Consider the following 23238-nt stretch of genomic DNA (forward strand, 5'->3'; position numbering starts at 1 on the left):
CCCATTGCGTGGCATCTTGGGCAAGTGTCTTCTGCTATAGCCCCGGGCCGACCAATGCCTTGTGAGTGGATTTGGTAGACGGAAACTGAAAGAAGCCTGTCGTATATATTGTATATATTATATTATGTGTGGGTGTGTGTATGTGTGTGGTGTTGTCCTCCTAGCATTGCTTGACAACCGATGCTGGTGTGTTTACGTCCCAGTCACTTAGCGGTTCGGCAAAAGAGACCGATAGAATAAGTACTGGGCTTACAAAGAATAAGTCCCGGGGTCGATTTGCTCGACTAAAAGCGGTGCTCCAGCATGGCCGCAGTCAAATGACTGAAACAAGTAAAAGAGTAAAAGAGTAAACATTTGATATTTAGCTATAATGATTTTGGCCCTCGGCCAAAATTAAAAATATAACCTTTTATATATTAAAGAAAGCTCTATCATCACCATCATTGGATCTGGTTACACCAACACTTCAACGAGTTTTGCAACGATTTGTGGAGAAGCAATTGTAATCTATAATGCTGAATATACATTTTAATGCCAACTTTGTACGCGTAATTTCTTCTATACTGAAGACTATTGTGAAACGGCCGTAATTCTACGGAAGTCAGGTGGCTAAATATATATATTCACTTCTTACGTCTCTTCACTTTATAAACACACACACACGCATGTATATATAAATACACACACACACACACACGCATGTATATATAAATACACACACACACACACACACACACGTACATATGCATGCATGACTGTATACACTGTGAGAGTGACAGACAGGCAGACATACAGAGAGGGAGAGAAAGAATGAGAGAGAGAGAGAGAGCACTTATCTTAATTCTAACTGTGAACAAATCTAAGTTGCTGACTCACTATATTCCGTTTAACAAATTTGTCACCAAATCATAATCAAACACGACGCAATTGATCTTAACAATAACCTAAATGTGGGTGATGGGTATCGATCTTAGAGTAAATATTTATATTATTAACATTAATATAAATATTCTAGGCGTACAAGTAATTTATATTTATATATATATAAATATATATAGCATGTATGTATATATATATATAATATATATATATATATAATATATATCTGGAGAGAGGAGAGAGAGGAGAGAGGGGGAGGGGATAGATAGATATAGATAAATATGTATATATACACACACGCACACACACATATGTAATATATATATATATATATATATATATATATATATATATAATATATAATATATGTATGTATATATATTATATATTATAGAGATAGAGATAGAGAGAGAGAGATAGAGAGGAGGAGGGAGAGGGGAGAGAGGGGAGAGAGAGAGTAGATAGATTGATATAGATAAATATGTATATACACACACACATATATGTATATCTATACATATACATACATATAAATGTTGTTGTATATATATTATATATATATATATATATATAATATATATATATGTATGTGTGTATGTATGTATGAAGGTATGTATGTATGTACTATTTATGTGTGCGTGTTTGACATGTGCTTGTCTCCCACCAGTTGCCAAGCGATGGTGGGGGACAGTAATAGCACCTTTCCCATTACGTGGCTACAAAAAACATAAATCTGCACATGAATACGAACCAAAATAAAATAAAATATAATAAAATAAGTAAGAAAGAAAAAGCAAGAGAGAGAGAGAGAAGCTCTTCTGGCTGAAAGAATAATGGAAAAATCAAATATTGTATAAAACTTAATATATTTAAGTAAGCAATAAACAAATAATAGAACATTTGGTAATCGAAAGAAAAAGAGTGAATGTGGGTTTGTGTAGGTGATCACTTAGCTAAAAGTAGCTGCCAAATCTACTCCCAATTCACACGCAATCCTCTCACAGAAGAAAGGGACTTTCTTTCATAATGTACTTCCAGTTAGAGAATGCTTGAACAAAGAAAACGGAACGACCAAAGTGGAAACGATTTGGAACATGGATCGACTCGATTAGGGCTAAGCATGGGGGATGCAAGAAACGAAAAATTGAAGGAGAAGAGAATGGGAGAAAGAAGGAATAAAGAAAGAGGGTGAAAGAATGACAGAAAGATAGATAGATAGGTGCAGAGAAGAAAGAGAGAGGTGAGAAGTGGTGAAGAAAGAAAGCGAGGAAAAGAAATAGAAATGGAATATGAGAGGAAGACAGAACGGGGGAAGGAAAACTGGAAACCACAAGATTTGTTGTATGTGCGCGCATACATTCACACGCACACATACACACACACACACATACACACTTATGCATACATGTATGTATACATATATGTATGGGTGTATGCATCCACGTAAATGTATATGTGTATGCACACATACACACAAAGAGATATATATATATACAAACACACGCGCGTGCGTAGTCGTGCATGAAATATATATATGTTGTATTTTGGGAGGGTCATTCTGTAAATAATATCACAAGCACTGGTTGTAACTCGATGTTTATGATTAGGCAATTAATTCAATATTTAATGAACAACAGCTTGTGTATACGCTTTTTTTTATTTTTTCATAAGAATGACTCAAAATCCGTACAACAGCATATATTTCGATGCACAGATTTACATTTTTAATGGCTTGCGAAATAAAAACAAATACACACGCACACACACACGTGTATATAAATAATAAATATATATATATATATATATTCTCACGCACATACACATGCATATGCTGCTTGTAAGTAGAAAGTTTTGCATAGAGTTTAGCGAAGGCTGGGCTTAAAAGGATTATGAGCGAAGGCGGGGTATTTAGTAAGCAGTAGAGCTTGTAAAAATATAACGTAACTGACTAGCATCCTCCCTCCCTCCTTCCTTAATCACCTTTTACATCAGAGCCAGCCTACTTGGGTTGTTTTTATCTTAAAACAACCAATAGTAATTATCCGATTCAATTGAGCCCTTCTCTACGTTTTAACGGCGAAGAAACCAACGGATGCAGTTGCCTACGTTCGACATGCTAAAAATAGCAACCAAATATCTGTAAGATTACAATGCTGACTTTAAAAGACAAAGGTATATTAGATTATTCCCGTTAAAAAATTAAGACAGTAGTTGTATGTAATGTCTGAAATAACATGATTTCGGCCATAATTTGCTTGCGGCTGAACAACAGCAAATATTTTTATCTTTGCTTTACATTAGCTTTGCAGACGTAATACTTATTATTGTTGTTGTTGTTAAAGTAGGAAAAAGAAGGCGGGGATGATCTGTGATGTAGATTTATATATAATAGGGTAAGAGAAGGCATCAAAATTCGTTTCGAAATAATTAGTTCTTATGATTGGTATCAGTACTAGATTAATGCATGACCTTTGCAGGCTGCAGCCCAGAGGCTTCGGCCAGCAGAAAAGCTTTCAGATTAAAAGAAAAAAATTACTGAAATTAAAAAAAAAAGTGCTTCATGGGACTTGTAATCCAGGAAACGGTGGGGAGAAGGGAGTGGGCTGCATTCAAAACGTTTATCCGGCTCAGAGGTACATGATCACACATTTCGAAAGGGAATATAGCCGATTAAGTCTATTGCAGAACTAAATTAGCTAGTACAAAAACACAAGATTTTACCGGTTCGTGAGATGTGTACGCATAAATGTAGAGACGTGGCCTAGAATTTTACATATATATATATATATATATATATATATATATATACATATACTCATTAAAGGTATAGGGTAAAGAATTATCAATTTAATAATTAATAAATTTTACCACGTAGCTTCGGTATGTAAAATTCGGTAAAAAATTGTACAAAAAGTTTTAGTTTTTATATATAATTATAAATATAATTAAGGGTTTAGCAACAAGCTGCTTCACCACATACCAAAAATTTAGAAATAGCAGCCAAAAGACCGTTAATTCTTTTCACTACAAATGTGACTCCACAGACAACAACATTTGTAACTCACATAGGTAAAAAAGAAAGAAAAATAATGAAATCAGTCTTCGATTAATTATGGACGCGTTTTGGATTAGAATTATAAAAAATAATTTCCTTTATTAAGATAATATTGTTGCTAAACTCTTAATTTTATATATATATATATATATATTATATATATATATATATATATATATATATATATATTATATAGAAGGAGCTTCTACAGGACTAGAACTGTTTCATTCAAGAGAAATCTTCAGAGCTTCCTGAAGATTTCTCTTGAATGAAACAGTTCTAGTCCTGTAGAAGCTCCTTCTATATAATAAATTAATTTTACTCTGCTATGTATTGAGTACCTTATTTACTGTGGTTAACCCCGAATCAACCCGGGACCTACATATATATATATATAATATATATATATATATATATACGCATATAGATATATACATACATATTACATGTATATATGTGTGTGCGCGCGCGCGTCAGTATATATATACATATCAAATATGGGGGTTTAGTTCACAGGTGATCTAAACAACTAGGTACGCTGGGTAAGTGCTATAATGGATTACCAGGGCTCCAAGGTTATATCCGAGACGGGAGTTATGGAACCTTTGTAGATTTCCTATATAGCGGATATACAACTGTTAAACAATTATTATTGTTTAAAATTTTATAATTGTTTAACAATTATATATGCATATACTCAGTGGTGGACTGGTCAGTTATCCCAGCTTGCCCGATGGCAAGTGGGCCCCTTAAACATTAGAGTCTATATATAAGTGTCTATGAAAAAAAAATTCGGTTTCAAAGAAAATATCTGATGTCTTAGAGAAAGAATAAAAATTTGAAAAAGCAAATACAACAATTAAACAAAGCAGTCGGTGAAAAAATTCCCTAAGGAGTTAAAAGAAATCAAAATATATGATACAGCAGAGAGCTAGTAGGTTGTGTTAAATGTAAGTAAATTTATATACATATTAATGCACACACACACACACGCATACACACACATACACACACACAGACACACACACACACACATATATATATATAAGGTACACACAGACATACACACAAAACACCGTCAACTGTTCATTTTCCTAGGGGACTTTGGGTTGAGCCTAGCACTTATTAGCCTCCACACAACAAGCAATAAAACCAGAAGCAGATTATAATTGATGTATGTATATCTGCATGTATCTATGTATGTATGTATGTATGAGAGAAAGTGTGTGTGTGTTTGTGTATGTGTTTATGAGTGTGTGTGTGTGTGAGCAGTTGCATGTAAGTATGAATGAATAAAAAAGAAATAGATTAACAGAAAGAAGTTCAAATTTTATTTTTCAACGCATGACTGAGCAATGATCCTGGAATTAAAGGCATATTCACACACAAACACAGACACACACACACGCGCGCGCGCGCGCAAACATACACATGAAGATACATAATATATTGGCATTTGTAAACTTCCTTATTTCTACCAGGCATCGAAAACTGGTCTTACAATATGAACGAACAGATAAGTAAAAAATGTTCTACAGTGTTATGAATTTAGCTTTAGTTATAAAATTACATCACACGACAGTTAAAAACGTTTTGCTTTTCGGCATTAGAATTATTGAATATATCTTCAAATGTTTTTCATTAAATCGAACCTTTTCCTTTCTTTCTTTCTGTCTTTCTTATATTTTTCGTCATTTTATACTATTCGTCAGGCATCTGTTCTTTTTAGCTGCTGACAAAATAATAATTATGATTTCAGATTTTGACACACGGCCAGCAGTTTCGGTGGAGTGGGTAAGCCGATTACATCGACCTTAGGATTTCACTGGTACTTAATGTATCGATGCGGAAAGGACAAAAGGCAAAGCCGACCTCGGTGGAATTTGAACTGAAAATATAGCGACGGGCTAACTATGCATTTTTCCCGGCGTGCTAACGATTCTGCCAGCTCGCTGCCTTAACAATAATATTGTTGTAGTAAAGATCGTTTGCCAACATAACATGGCTGTCCTGGTTTAGGACTAATGTTATTGTAATTTAGCCCCAGGAGATATCGTCTCCAGCTAGCTATACGACACGATCTATGTCCTTATATTTTCGAATTATTCTGTGCTGATGAAGAAAAAATAACCCGGAATTCGCGATACACAGATATTGTTTTGAGCTGAGTGGCGGGTGCTAGATTCCCTTATTCTAAAATATAAGGACATAGATCGTGTCGTATAGACAAATGGAGACGATGTCTCCTGGGGCTAAATTACAGCAACATTAGCCCTAAACCAGGCCTGCCATGTTATGTTGGCAAACAATCTTTACTACAAAGTACTGTTGCTGAATATCTCACGTTGCGAGATAATAGTAATTTTCTAATAATGTTGTGGTTTGTTCCTTCTCGAGCCATGCCTGGCTCATAAGGGCCGGTTTTCTGGTTTCATTGGCGTATAAGTTCCCCACCTGGACGGGACGCCGATCTGTCGCAGGTGAGCTGCTTGATGTAGGAGGAAAGAGAGAGAGAAAGTTTTGGCGAAAGAATCAGCAGAAGTTCGCCATTGCCTTCTACCGGAGCTGCGTGGAGGTTAGGTGTTTCGCTCATAAATACATACATCGCCTGGTCTGGGATTCGAACCCGCGAGTCCGCTACTCTAACCTCTAAGCCATGTGCCTCCACCTTAACAATAATAATAACAATCATTTCTATTATGGGCACAAGGCCTGGAATTTGTGGGAAGGGATTTTGTCGATCACATCGACCTCAGTACATGGCTGGTGCCTAATTTTTCGACCCCGAAAGGATGAAAGTAAAGTCAAACTCGGCAGAATTTGAACCAAGAACATAAAGATAGACGAAATGCCGCAAAGAATTTTGCCCGGCGTGCTAACGATTCAGCCAGCTCACCGCAATAGCAATAATAATCCTTTCTACTGGAGGTTGAAGGTCTGAAATTTTGAGTGAAGGGACTATTTGACTGATACTTAATCTATCGATCCCGAAAGGATTGAAGGCAAAGTCGACGTCGGCGGAATTGGAACTCAGAATGTGAGGTGGGACTACAGCAAATATTATGCCCAATACCACAGATTTGCTTGTCAGTTGTTTGACCGTAACCAGTTGAGCATGTCTCTTAGTGGCTGACAATATGTGCATCTCTGATCACAAGCAGAAGTAGTGGAAGAGCATCATAGCCATGTGTTCAAAGGAATTCTTTGGGGTTTGGATAATTCACCTCTGGAAATATGGATGTTTCGTTCAACATCCTTAAAAACCCTTATTTGGGGACCTTCTGAGCAGGATAGGCTACTCGACCTGAAGAAAATTCTAACTGGGCCCCACCTGCAAGGTCATGCGCTGTTTATCTTGATATGAAATCACCATGTCGCTCACATGTGGTTATGATGCATGTACCTGGTGTACCCTTATGAAACGAGTAGTTATGATGGGTATACTGGGCCTCGTATATTTTACCCCAGTGTCACTTTGATGGCATGCCCTCCTCTCTCACTCAATAATAATGATGATGATGATGATGATAAATTAAGAATATGTTAACTCTTCAAGTTACTTTTGGAGTAACCATTTGAAAATGTTTCTCTTCAGAAAAATAGTTAGTTAAGTTGTATTAGGTAAATAAATAAATTTTGTTAAAAAGTCACATGCTTCGACAGCAAATAGAAGATATGGAAGCGCATCCTTCCCTCCTTCTTTCTATCCATACAGACACCCATACACACACGCACACATACACATGTATGTATATATATATATATATATATATGTGTGTGTATGCATGTATCTATCTATTTATAAATCTATATATACATATAATAATAATTGTTGTAGTAGTAGTAGTAGTAGTAGTAGTAGTAGTAGTAGTAGTAGTAGTAGTAGTAGTAGTAGTAAACTTTTCTACTATAGGCCCAAATCCCGAAAGTTTAGGGTAGGCGGCTAGTTGATCGAATCGATCTCTGTGTTTAAATTGTATTTAAATTATCGACCTCGAAAAGTGAAAGGTAAAGATGACCTTGGCGGAATTTGAACTCAAAAGAACGATGTGTACTTCTATATTTCACACTAGCCAGTACACTGGAATGCTTAAGATTTGTGCTGCTGGACTGTTGTCTCAGAGGAAATTCCTCATTATGGATGCTCTATTTAAGTTATATGCATTTAGGGTTTCTGCAGCGAAGCTCTTCCACCGACTAGTTTAAAGAGCGTATTAATCATAAATGTACACATCTTTAAATAGAGTAAATATTTCTCATATAAATGTGTTTTTGTGCGCGCGCAGACGCATATTATGCAAAATCTAGTGTAAGTCAAAATAACAAAAAATTATTTAAATGTTAGATTATAAATCATTACTGTGGGTGTAATATATTCTATATTATTGATGAACAGAGTGTGAAGGCGACGGAAGGAGTTTCCTGATAGATTCTATAAAAATAAGAGAAGACTGAAACGGCTTCCTTCTCCAGTCATTAGCATAGATTAACTACGATATAAAGCAGTCATGAATTTGATTAGCACATTAGTGAATTGCCTAATTTGAATATTTGTGCTTTTGAAAGGTCGCAGTTAATTAAATATCATCTACTTTATTCACAGCAGAATCTATCCATTAACGTGCTAGCTTAATTTATGACTCTTTTATATTAACAAATGATCTGTGCGATTGACTGGAGGAAAGGGAGTATTGTGCGTCTCTGAGGAGTAGTCAACCTGTCAGTCAGGAAGCCTCCTCGCCACCTTTTCTTTTTCCTTTTCTGTAAAAACACGCGCGCGTGTGTGTGTGCAGAGAAGGAGAGAGAAGATGGGGTAGAAAATTTTATGCATCAAACTGGGACTTCAGTTAATTATATGGGGGATTACATACGAGTTTCCTAATACTGTTTTGAAAATAATATTCCGAAAGAGATCGATAGTTTTCAAGAGTGTTGTCAATCTCAAGCGCACACGTTCACAAATAATATTGGTTTCAAATTTCGTCACAAGGCCAGCAACATCGGGGGAGGTGATAAATCGATTCCAGTGTTCAATTGGGACTTATTTTATCGATCCTGAAAGGATAAGAAGTAAAGTCGACCTTGGAGCAATTTGAACTCAGAACGTAAGGACGGACGAACTGCTGACAAGTGCTGTGCCAGGCATGCTAATGATTCTGCCAGCTCGTCGCCTTGTAATAAATATAAAATGATGACACATGAGACAAATGTGAACGTTTAAGTAATCGCTAGAGTGATCAGATCCGTTTAAACCACACTCTACACTGTAGAGAGTAGAGTCTACAGAACTCTGATGATCTCAGAATATATTTTCCTCCTTTCTAGTCAACGGGACCATAAAAAAAAAGTCATGAATATTTTCTTCTGTATTCTAGATGAATCATGAAAGATTCATAGGATAAAGTCCGAGATATTTCTCTCTGAAAAAAACAGCAACAAAAAATAACTAAAACTGGATGGTAAGCTCCCACACCGAACATTTCGGTAGCTCTCGTGGTCATTGGTTTCTCAGGCTTGCTCAATCTGAAGCTAAACACTAATATCAACAGCACAAATAAATAACCATCGAACAGTCCTCAGATTACACCTCACGTGACTTCTTTAAAAGAAAGTTCTACTTCAAAATATAATAGTCCTAATTACAAAGTCTTGAAGCCAAAAGATAAATATATACATTTCTTTACTACCCACGAGGGGCTAAACAGAGAGGGGACGAACAAAGGGATTAAGTTGATTACATCGACCCCAGTGGGAAACTGGTACTTTATTTATCGACCCCGAGAGAATGAAAGGCAAAGTCGACCTCGGCGGAATTTGAACTCAATATATAAAACTTACAGGATGGTCATAGCTGGAACGCCTTTCATAATAAGCTGACTGTATTATCGCTGATGTCACGCTAAAACAGCAACAACAGATACGTAATAAAAGAGACAGACATACACATAGACACAACTACATAAACAAACGCACACCCGTGACTATGTATGCGTGCATGCATGTTTGCATGTATAGGAGTTTAATTTGCACATTAATTATTCCCATGAGAATTTTGTCAAATCAACTTTTTAGTATTTTGTTTTACTGTTTTCTCTCGCCTCCACCTGCTTTCCTTAAATACCTCTCACCTTACCTCCTATCTCCCTGCATGCCTATCTACTTATTCTTCCCTTGTAAAGTGTGTGTGTGTGTGTATAAATATGAAATATATGCATATATATATATAATATATATATATATATATACACACACACATATATATATATATATATATATGTGTGTGTGTGCGTATATATATATATGGTGTGTGTGTGTGTATATATATATATATACACACACACACACACGCACACACACACACACACATATATATATATATATAAATATATGCATACATATCTATCTACACACGCACATATATGCACACTTACACACAAACACATTTTCGATTTCATTCGCTTATTTACCGTTTTTTCTTCCCACCTCTCATCATCACCATTACCACCACTGCCACCACCACTACACACTTGTGTGTCCTTTGTTATTTCTTCGTTCCTTGTGTGCCTTTGTCTTGTCCCACTCTTTTATGATAAGATGTTGTCATTCTATCAGCCCTGAAGGCAACAGTATCTCCTCGGTCACAGTCCACTTGTTTAGGGTTTCAAATGACAGTTGTATTTATTCACATCATTGTATTTCCCACTCTTTTATACTTTAAATTTCACCAGTAAAGAAAAAAAAATCAGATGTATCTATTAGGAAATGTTTGCTCATTGAAATTTGTACAGAAAAACTAGGTAAAGTATAGAGTAAGCAATATACTGATGAGTCTTGTTCATTCTTATTTTCTTTTATATGGTTGGATTTACAAACATCTCCTTCAGAATTTTTCTTTTCCGCCGTCAAAGAACTACTATAGAGTTAGCAAATTGGCGGTGTCTTTCGAGTGTAAAATAAAAGACAAAATCCAGATTCTTCACTCCTCACATCAATTAAACTACCAAAGTGTTCTGTGAACTTTCGCAATCGTGAGGGCGTGAGAATGGGCATTGAAGTCATGTCATTTATTTTCAGGCACAGTGTATCTAAGATTATCCAAGTGGTATGATGCACTTCAAAGGAGATTTGAGTGCTATTTCTAGGAGGTCTACAGACTTCGATGAAGCCTTGTTATTCGCACAACTGTCATTTATGATTGGAAATGGTATATTTCTATTACGAAATTGTATTGTCGTTTATTATGACAAATAGTTCGTAACTGGTAGCCTGAATCCATCGCCCGATTTAACATCACCACCTGGTTTTTAGGGACCTTTACCAGAGCCTGATAGAAACTTCCTTCCCGTTCATTTCTCGAAGTCCCTGACAAGTAAAATAATGCCACCCTTCCTCCTCTAAACGATAAAAAATGCAACAAAGAGACTTCATTTGAAGCAGCTGAAACTGGGTGGTTAGACAGACGTATATATAATAGCTTTATTTTGCTGCTGTCTCCAAGTATATTTTATGGGTGTCTGTGTTCATCATTCTTATGAAATCTGATGTATTGTTTTAGGAAACTGACCCCATAAGAAGCATTTATTTGATAAACTTTACAATATGTAGATATTCCCTCCAAATATGCCTAATGGCGATTCTACGGTCCTCTGTAGTTAATGTTTTGATGCACATTAGAAGTTAATATAACACACCAACTAGGAGAGCTACGTAAATAGTGAAGTAAGAATTTGCACTTATATTTCTTCCTCTCAGTTTGAAGACATTGCATTAGCGAAGTCTTTAGAATGTTGGACAGAATGCCATGCAGAATTTCTTTCAGTTTCCTACGCACTGATTTCAAATGTCCGGCATTGGATTTTGATTTTCATCCTTTGGGGATCGATAAATAAAGTACTAATCATCTCCTAGGGCCGTCTCTCCTTGACCCTCTCTCTCTCTCTGTGCATTGTTCTAACCAAAGGCTACATGTTATCATTGGCCTAGAATATTTATTGATAACATTAACAATATCCTTACAACTCAAGAGACTCATAAAAATACTTTTGGTTCATTCAAAATACTCCTTTTTAAGCTCATTATCTTGGCGTTTACGTAAAAAAAATTCCTCCACAATTTACAATCTTCAGTTATTCTGTTGCATTTCTCGATGTCACAATTTATCCATCTACTTAATCTTATTTTATTCCCAACATTTTCCAAGTTGTATTACATTTAATATTACCATTAAATAATTCCATATTATTAATGAAGCCTCCGAACCGGAAGTCAATTAATTGTTTATTGCTTTTGATCATTTATGAAGAATTAATGATGATCCTGACTTTCCCTTTCTGATAAGTTTACCAATTTGCTCTGCTTTATAAATAAAATAGCTCAAAGGGAAGACTAAAGCATCACCTTGAATTACTTCGTTGGTATTCTGGTAAAACAGCATTTTACACTCAAGGAGTTGTTGAACGCATTCAAAGATATTAGACCCTCATAGTTTTTTACTTTTCTCTTTTTACCAGAAAGTCACAAATTCTTCACTCTTTTGATTTGTTTGTATAACTACAACGTTCAAACATAGGTGTTCCATGTGTGGTGGCTAATTCTATTGAAACTCGATAACTTACTTTTGATACCAAAGTAAGATTATGCCACATCATGATAATATATCTCTGCTTGCAAATATATTTCTTTAGCTTCTTCCGCATGAACTGTTTTCTTCATATTCTAATATTTCAAAATATAGACTTGGAGACCTAGATGAAAATAAACAGAAATCTAGAAGCTAATGCCCAGGTATTATTTTCTGGGATATGGAACAGGGAAATCCATAGGTTCAGTGTTCAATAAGGCAATAGTACCACTAAAACCAAATCAATCTGCTAAATGTATGACATTAAAACTGCAACGTGTTTATGGATTGGGGAAAAAATATGGAGCTTAAATTAGTTTTCACAATTTATCTTACTCATAGCTAAAACATTTCACAGAATTTTTTCCTTGTCATATTGGTGCTGAAGTCCCTTTTAATTATTGATGACAAAATCAAAATACGTTTTGATCTTTTATTGCGGTCTCAAGCGTTAATTCTATAGTGTGCGTTGTTGATAGCTTTCTATCTTCTTTTTTGTCTCTCTTTCATTTTTTTCCCTCCGCGAAAACTGCATTTGCACATTTATCAATTGGATAGGACACAATTCTCACCACTAAACATTTTTTTTTTGCTATTTGTTTCCAAACTATTGATATTAACGTCATTTTCGACCTTTCAACCACACTCAGTAGTATGCAATACTAATGGAAATAGAATTATAGCCTAACAAACATAAATAAATAAAATAAAATAAATAAAAACCATTAATAGTACAGTCATCTAATGAAGTGCTGTCCTAGACTGATTTGGGGATTTATCCACTCCCATGAAGTATTGTTAACTACAACCACATTGCGAATTTTTACATGGATAGGAATCTTCGACAGTGCAAGATTAGTGAGATAATACGAACACCAGTGTCCATTCTACAGACTCAAAACTGATCCTTATAGTGTTATTAGTGCCTCTTCCCTAAAATAGATTAAAAGCTGCTCTATACTGCATTTTAAGATTTTATTCTGTTGACTTCCAGCTGACCCTCAGAGCTTTATAAGTACTATCTATTTTTGCCTTTGACTTCCAGTTGATCTTTACAGTTTTATAATACCCATTCCATTGGCTTCTAACGCCTCCATGCTGAGCTTTACTGTTTTATTACTATCCATTCAGTTGACTTCAAGTTGATCCTTACAACTTTATGAGTAATGTACATTTGATTGACTTCCAGCGTTATAAACTTCTTTGGAAACATTTTCGTTACTTATTTTCCATGAAACATTAAAATGCACTCTATAATAACAAGTATTAACAAGTTGTGAATACTAGAATAATAATAATATTATCTTTTAAGCATTTTCTGTCTCAGAAATAACATCGCTAACGCCAATTCGAACTCGTGACTAGCAAGATAATAGTTCATTATTTTAGTCTCTCGGTCATTATACTATAAATATTCTTAATATCGTGCTACAAGTTATTTTCTGTTTTATCTCGTAGTTTCTTACGTCTAATCTAACATGCTGAGAGATACTTAATACGAAATACCGGTATTATAATTTATCAGTTGACTAAACATTTTTGTTTGATTTATCACTCATCAAAATATAATATAATTTTGGAAATGGCAGTTGGTGGGAGAAGTTTAGTGTGTGGGTGGTAATGCTGATATCAGAATTGTTAGTATATGGTGAGGGAGATAGCAGAACTACGAGAGATATTATGACATATACGTTATAATATCTTCTGCTATTTGTTCTCTTCATGTTTTGAATTCAAATGTTGTCTAGTTTCACGGTGCGTTTCAACCTAAAGAGGCTAGTAGAATATGTATTGAAGTCGATGTTGGTAACGCTGTTTTTGATGATTGGCTTCTGGTCGGTTATGATCATTGCAGACCTATGAACAAAGGGTTTAAATTTGTAATTCTGTATTTCTGAGGGAACAGAGACCCACATCATCTGATGCAGCACTTTTCACGAGTGTAGGACGTAATTTATAAGAATTTGGTTGCTATTTCTAGTAGGGTAGGTGATCACCTAGATTCTCCTTTGCAGTCATGGAAGTGGAAACGGATGTCTTTCAACTCGATCCCGCAGCAGGGCCACTAATTATTGACTTAACCAGGAAAAATTAGAAAAAAAAGAAATCCCTTTACGCCTCTTCATTAAAAGAAATGTAAGTAGCAACTGTAGCATTTACACCAACGTAAAACAAAGAACAATCATTTTAATATGCACAGTATCAGATACTGAAATATGAGGAGATCATGCACTTAAGTTGCCAATCATTATTATCCCTAATTACATCTATACATATGTAAATTAAATTATTTTGTATAATTTAAAACAAAGCATTGAACATATCTCAGTATAACTTCTCGTCTTACCCGTCGTTTTTATGTAACTTTATCTGTTTAAGCTTACCTGTTTTAGCAACAACTGTGTGTATGTGTGTGTGTGTATGTAAGAGAGAGAGAGAGAGTGTGTGTGTGTGTGTGTGTGTGTGTGTGTGTGGTGTGTGTGTGTGTACGCAAGAATCTTTTCATCTCTAGGTACAAGGCCCGAAATTTTTGGGGAGTGGACCAGCCGATCAGATCGATCCCAGTACGCAACTGGTACTTAATTTATCAACCTCGGCGGAATTTGATCTCAGAACGTAAAGACTGACGAAATACCGCTAAGCATTTCGCACGGCATGCTAACGTTTCTGCCAGCTCGCCGCCTTAGAGTGTATGAAAGAATAAGTTGCAATGCAATACAAACATCATTATAATCGTCCATTGTTCAGCCATAGAATATGATATAGGCATAAGGTCTCATTTCTGTTTAGGAAGTGGAATGCGTAGTCGACAACAACGAAACCAGGACTTGAAATGGCACATTTTATCACTCCCATAAATGTAAAAGGCATTGTCGATACCGATCACGTTTAACTCAGAAACTAAAGCGACGAAACTAAAATATCGCTAAGCTTTAACGATATTGCCAAGTCACCTTTTATTTTAAGGCAGTGGATTGACAATTGTGAAGGTCAATTCAAGTCAATTTATATAGCGTGCCTACAACCTGCAATGGTATGGTCGACTTTGCTTTTTATTATTCTTGAGTTATTAAATTAAAATGGCAGTCTATATATTGGAATATATCCTCACTCCAGAATAAATGAAATCGTGCACAAAAAATAAATATATAAATGTAAAAGCGACATAGTAAAATATGCTGATATTTAAAATAAAACTAATTAAATGAAATAAGATTAATTATTTTAGTTTCGACTCTTTACGTGCAGAATTCGAATGTTACAGAGGTCTCACATTCACTTTTTTTTTTAGGTTGTCGGGGCTTGTATTATGCAAACATTGAGAGCAATATAAACAATTATTGTTCAACCTCCCCAAAATACGAGACCGGGTGTCTATGTTGGAAAATCTTATTTTAACAATAATTATATGTTTGTGCTTGTTTGTTGTTGCTTAGCCTTGATCATTCGTGAAGAAGCAAATTTATGATCAGAAACACTCTTGTCGTTTTAGAGCAATCTAAAATTAAATTATCTATCGTGCCCTTCCTTTTCGGAATATGGCAGGGTGTAACTTGAGGGAAATTATGGTGTTACTTATACAGAGTTATTCAAAAGTCGCCCTTTATTTTAAATTTAACCATCCTGGTGCTTTTCCTTTGGGTTTGTCTGAAAGAAACAGTTTAAGTAATCGAGCTCCAAATACTCCTGGAACTAAAGAATAATATTATATAAGAAAGTTGAGCATTGGAGCGAAATACCTTTCACTTTGGCTGTCAAAGATCACTGCCAAGGCATCTGTTTGTGCAAGGTTTTACTCAACAAGTAGTTCAGAGTAAATTGCAATGTCTAAGATAAATATATATGAAAGGAAAGTTTAAGGAATTTCTTAATATTTTATTTTAAACTTTTATATATAAAGATATTATCTAAATTTTAAATTGGAACATTACTTTTGTATAAAATTGAGTGATCGATCGACGTAGAAAATCTTGAGATGAAAAGTTATTTCTTATCGCTAGAGATGAAATATAAATATCAACATTGAGTATAAAATCACATGAAAAAGAAGTATTAGACCATGTTTTGTAATGAAAGCATCATGTGATTCGCACGGAATCTGTACAGGGACCATACTGTAGTGCAGTTCGGCAAAAACCTTGATTGCTGTGTCCCGGAATAACAAAGGACTGAAACTATTGAAATAATATTTGTTTCTAATTTAAACTCAACAACAGCAATTTTGAGGGTGGAGGCTGATCGATACTATTGATCCTAGTACTAGATCCCAGTACTTTATCATTGATCCCAGTCTTTATCTTATCGATTACTGAAGGATGAAAGGTTGAAGTTGATATCAGAGAGATTTGAACATATACAGTCGGAAGAATTACTGCTAGGTAATTTGTCTGATCATTTCACGTTTCTACTCACCATTAATCACCATTACAGTTATAATAATGTTTTCAAATTTCGGCATAAGACTAACAATTTCGGGAGAGAGAAGTAAGTTGATTACATTGATCCCAGAACTCAACTGATACTTATTTTATCACTCCCTAAAGGCTAAGTCAACCTACGTAGAATTTGAACTCAGAACGGACAGACGGATTAAATACTGCTAAGCATTTTGTCTGGCATGCTAACGATTCTGACAACTCACCGCTTTAATGATAATAACAACAATAATAATAATAATAATAATAATAATAATAATAATAATAATAATAATAATAATAATATAATAATAATAATAATAATAATAATGATAATAATAATTATAATAATGATAATAAAACATTGGCAGGCGTTTTGTTAATTTAATCTATAAGTACTTGAATGGTAATTATTTTTGGTCTTCGAAACTTAAGAATCTATTCTGCAAAATATTTAACTGGTATGTAATATTCCACCGAAAAAATATTCATGAGAGCACTCTGTTTCGTATACAGAGATGTTTTATTTTGGAATGATATGTTTACCATTTGTAAACAGTCAAAATCTGATTGTGCTAGTTAATTAATCTATTAATAAAGATTGTCATGACCTTTGTTTTATTAGTTTGGTCTTCAGGAAGGAGTTATATATCTATAGCTTTCGAAAATCCTCTCAAGGTTTGAGTCAATAATTATATTAATCTATCGTTCCTCCATTAAATGAAATGAAATAGTTTAGCCAATAAAGGATTGGATTACTTCGTCATGGCTCTTGAGTTTGCACATTACAGATTCGATGTGTCAGCATTTCTATCAGCTGATATGAAATACAGGTACAGGGTATATTTGTGGGAAAACGACTTTATGATTGATCACACAATATAGTATCTTTGAGAAATAAACCGAGACACTGTCACAATACATATCAAGGTTACACACACCCCCTATCTCGTACACTAACCTTCTCTCTCTCTCTCTCTCTCTCTCTCTCTCTCTCTCTCTCTCCTCTTTCTCACTTCTCGTAAACAGCATACAATTAAAACCTTCACACAGCTTTTACTAGTGCAGCCCATCCTAATCTCTGATAATCTTTTATTACAACCACGCATTTATAGCGCTGTTGAAACTGTTTACCAATTGCTATTCTTTGACTTCAGGACCATAAAATACCTTTGTTATGAATAGTTGCAGAAAACTTAAAAGAAAGAAAGAAATATGAAGCTCCTGCAAACACGAACAACCTAGATTTCATTTGGAATATAGCCATAGGTGCAGACATAGCTGTATGGTTTCAAGTTTAATCCTATTGCACAGCCCCGGCCCGACCAGTGTCTTGTGAATGAACTGGTAAACAGGACCTGCGGACAAGCTCGTCGTGTGTGGTGTGTGTGTGTGTGTGTGAGAGAGAGAGAGAGAGAGAGAGAGAGAGAGAAGGAGAGAGAGAGAGTGATAAACAGACAGACAGACTTTATGCCTGTGATCCACCATCATTTGATGTCCGGTGTTGTTTTGTTTACGTTCACACAGTATAGTTGCTCAACAAAAGGAAACTGATAGAATGAGTACTAGACTCTAAAAAATTAAGTGCTATGGTGAATTCGTTCGACAAAACCTCTCAAGGCAGTGCTCCACCATGGCCACAGTCTGAAGTGCATAAAAGAATCTGACTGGTTGACAAAACTTTTAACAATCGACATCAATGATTACTGTTTCAGATTTACAAGACTTCAGCACTCTGCAACAATGACTTTCTGATAGGTTCACAAAATTTTGACACACTACTTAAAGTCAGAATCTTTCCTTGAACATCAACACTCAAAATTTCCCTATTTATCACGTTTTACTCATAGGGTACGATTATGCAAATTCCAGCTGGATATCGACTGCATAAACCTTCTCACTTCCCTGCAGAGGATACAAGTTGTAATCTTCTTCAAAATTCCATTCTGCTGTTTTCAATTCACAGTCATATGAATCCTCAGCATGCCTTTACAAGTTTATGTGCGTTATTTTTAGGCCTGCCAATCCATGTTGGCTAAATACTACTAGTTAGACGAGATCCACCTATGGCCTGGTGTTGTAAACAAGGCCATCGACATTAAGGTATAATTTATACTTGTTAAAATAAAGAACGCATCAACTATTGGGGTCAGTTTACTCGATTAAAGCCTTCTTTTTGATGGCGAACTGGCAGAAACGTTAGCACGCCGGGCGAAATGCTCAGCGATATTTCGTCTGGCTTCAAGTTCTGAGTTCAAATTTCGCCGAGGTCGACTTTGCCTTTCATCCTTTCGGGGTCGATTAAATAAGTACCAGTTACGCACTGGGGTTGATGTAATCGATTTAATCCCTTTGTCTGTCCTAGTTTGTCCCCTCTATGTTTAGCCCTTCGTGGGCAATAAAGAAATAAGAAATATTTATTATTAAACCACCGAACACTACAGAAGCCTGAGATTTTGTATTCGATCGTATCCTACATCGAGAAATCAAATCAGCCATTTCTCTCCTACTATGGTTAAGTCTTTCTCTTATACTTCTATAATCCAGTTCTTCATGGGTGCTTGTAGTTGTTAGAGCTCGTAGATGTTAGCAAACTTGTATCTAGGTATGTAGGAGGGGGTGCTGAAAAGTTCCTGGCTTTAAGAATAAAATCATAATTAACTGATCCTCCTGTATTTACGTTTACCCAAAGCTAGGAAATTATCGGCACCCTCTCGTACACCACACACACACACACACACACACACATATATATATACACACACACACATACGCACGCACATACACATACACATACACACACACACACGCAGAAAGAGATCGCACGTAATTGAACCCAAGAGGACTGGTGGCAATTTCACTGTAGTCTTTCTGTTGCATATACGCATACACATACGCACGAACATAGATACATTCTGAATGCATTTCGCATTACGATCCTATTTAATTATTATGGATCTTTCGGTTTCTTCTATAATTATTATATTTCAAATTCATGATTTAAATATTTAAAAACAAAGTGAAATTCAAAGACAGCATTAAATTCAAATGTATCGCATAGAGTTATGCATTTTATGATAACCGAAAGTTTGTTTACTATCAAATTCAACTGCTGTTACTCGCTCGCACTTACATGTCCCACAATTGAAAGATCGTTAACTTCGCTAATTGAACAGCTACGACAGTTATAGATATTGGCTTTTTGGAAAAATATCGTCAGTTTGTTTTTCAAAGGCTGTATTAATCCCTTTCGGTTTAAATTGTCGAAATATCAAGGTGACTTTGAATATGAAGTATCAACCACTTTTAACTGCTTAAGATGCTAATAAATATATGAATAGAATAAGCAAAGATATCTGGGAATTATAATAGAGGTCAGAGTCGGCAGATAGTGAATATAGATAGATATATAATAGAAAAAAATGTTAAGAAGTGAAGAAGAGAAAAAAATCTAACGTTTCGGATAATATATTTCGTCAAAAAGTGGGACACTGAAAAAAAGTAGCGACAAAGGGAAAAGGAAAGTGAGAAAGAGTGTTAGGGATTCCCTGATGCAGTTAATGAATAGTTTGGGAGAGATAAATAAATTAAAGGTGGTGAGCTGGCAGAATCGTTAACACGACGAACGAAAGCTTTGCGGTATTTCTTACGTTCTCAGTTCAAATTCCTTTCACCCCTTCAGGGTCGATAAAATAAGTACCGGTTGAACATTGGAAATGTAATCAACTCAACTACTCCTGAATATGAGTCTAAAATATGAGTAGAAAAATAAGAGTAGAAAAACTGCATTCCTCTGCCAATCCATGTCGAGCCAGTGTAACAGAGTAAGCTCATCACACCGGCATGATCTCAAGCTCAAATTCCTAGCCTCCACATCAGACCCTGATTGGGTGCAGGGAACACGCTGAGGCCTTCGTCTTGCAGTGGATTGAACATGAGCAATCGAATCCAATCTAAATAAATCAATAGATAAATAGCTATATAAATAAGCATGTCAACATGTAAGGTGACACACAAGGCGACGATGTGGCGGTGGTAAGGGTGAAGAAGGGACAGGCGTGGAGGAAGATATTATTGGATTTTGGGAGCTGGATGAAGAGGCAGAAAGAGAAAGAGAAAGAAAGATAATGAACGAGCGGGGAAGTGAGAGAGAGAGAGGAGGGGAGTAAGGTTGTGTAGTGTTGATAAACATGAGAAAGGAAGAGAGAGAGACAGAGACAGAGGGAGAGAGAGAGATAGAGAGAGAGAGAGAGAGCGGAATGAGGTTAGGCGGAAGGCATGTATATGGAATAAGAAATGCATTGTCAGGGACGTGGATGGCAGAGGACGTGTGCGGGAGATTGTATGGTGGCGATGGTGACCGGTTGGCAGGTAGGCTGTGTATGTGTGTGTGTGTGTGTGTGTGTGATAGGTAGAGATGTAGGGGTGGAGCCAGAACCTATTGAGCTAAACACCTTCAAACTTAACTATGTGTTCGAATAAAGAGAAAGGTAAATTATTTGTATTCTACGGCGCGTGTACGTTCATCAGTCGCTCTCCCAACCACACACACACACACACACACACATTCAGACTTCTCTCCTTCTCAGCCTGTCAATGTATCTATTTATCACTCTTTAAAATGTGCGTGTATTCATACAATTATACACATGCTCCTCTGTGTGTGTGTGTGTGTGTGTGTGTGTGTGCGTGTGTGTATAAACATCAAGTTCTCTGACTATGTGTGTGTGAGTGTGTGTGTGAGTGTGTGCTTGTGTGTGTATTTGTATGTATATGTGCATGTATGTGAAACTTTAAGTCACATGGAACCGAATCAAACTCTTTTAAATACTACTACTACTACTACTACTACTACTATTACTACTACTACCACAACTACTACTACTAATAATAATAATGATGATGATAATGATGATATATATATATATATATATATATATACATAAACATAGCTATATATGTGTGTGTGTATATATAAATATATATATATGTGTGTGTTTGTGTGTGTATGTGTGTATGTGTATATTCCACAGTCACTTACGCGCGCCACGCATCCTACCACAGCATCTCACTTGGGGGTCTAGAGTATTGTTGAAAAACAAAATCGCAAACTCATCCTTTATCCACAAACTCCTTAGATATAATACAGCAGGAGGAGCCATTATGGATGCTTGTAAGTGCTCGTTTATTTTGCAAGAAACACCAGCTAAATATCCTCTATTTTATACACTTATAGACAGACATCAACGAAGGAAGTAGTTGATATACAAAATATAGGTAATGGTCACTGTTGAAGTATCTTTGACAATAAGCCTGCTTAAACAAAGAACAAACTGGAGTTAAACAGCAAGAACACAAAATATAGGGAAAGTATTTAACTCAGGCACTTTGCTGAAACTTGAAAAACTTATCAACTTTTGACTTGTTCAATAAATATGATTTCATCATCAGTAAATGTCCTGGTGTTTTCTTTAAGCTTGTTAAACAACATATTTGTGTGTGTGTGTGAGGGTGTGTATATATATTATATGTATATGTATATAATATAATATATCTATTATATATATATATATATATAATATATATATATAATATTATATATATACATACATATCTATATATATATACATATATATATATATGTTATATGTATATATATCTATACATACATATATCTATATATATATATACATATATAATATACATAATATATATATATTATATAATACATATATATTATATATATATATTATGTATATATATATATATATATATTATATATCTATATATATATATATATATCCTGCTGGGTCATATTTATTTATATAATATCATTTAATAGTGTGATATGGTAAATTTAGCAACAGCTGTTACTAACGCACAAAAACAATTGTTTGTGATGTGATTAAAGCCTGTGATGCCATTTTTATTCACATCATATCTATCTATCTATCTATCTATCTATCTATCTATCTATCTATCTATCTATCTATCTATCTATCTATCTATCTACCTATCTATCATCTATCTGTGTATATATATATATATATATATATATATGTGTGTGTGTGTGTAGATGCGCTCGATAGAATATATATATATATATATATATATATATTATATATATATATATATAGGTATATACATCTATACCGTATATATATATATAATATACATACATACATATTTTTGTGTGTGTGTGTGTGAGTGGATGTGCGTGAGAGTTTAAATTGATTCGTTCAAACCTAAATCAAGGGTTCATATCGATT

The 23238-nt window shown here is 35.1% G+C and overlaps 1 protein-coding gene across 2 annotated transcripts in view; it reads right to left on the bottom strand.

Moving 5' to 3' along the window:
* Positions 1 to 23238, bottom strand: part of LOC115230850 (transcription factor Sp8-like) — a 101388-nt gene that overhangs the window by 57473 nt on the left and 20677 nt on the right. The gene's annotated exons all lie outside the window — the stretch shown is intronic.

The sequence above is a fragment of the Octopus sinensis genome, linkage group LG2, assembly GCF_006345805.1.
Source record: "Octopus sinensis linkage group LG2, ASM634580v1, whole genome shotgun sequence".
NCBI classification, from domain to species: Eukaryota; Metazoa; Mollusca; class Cephalopoda; order Octopoda; family Octopodidae; genus Octopus; species Octopus sinensis.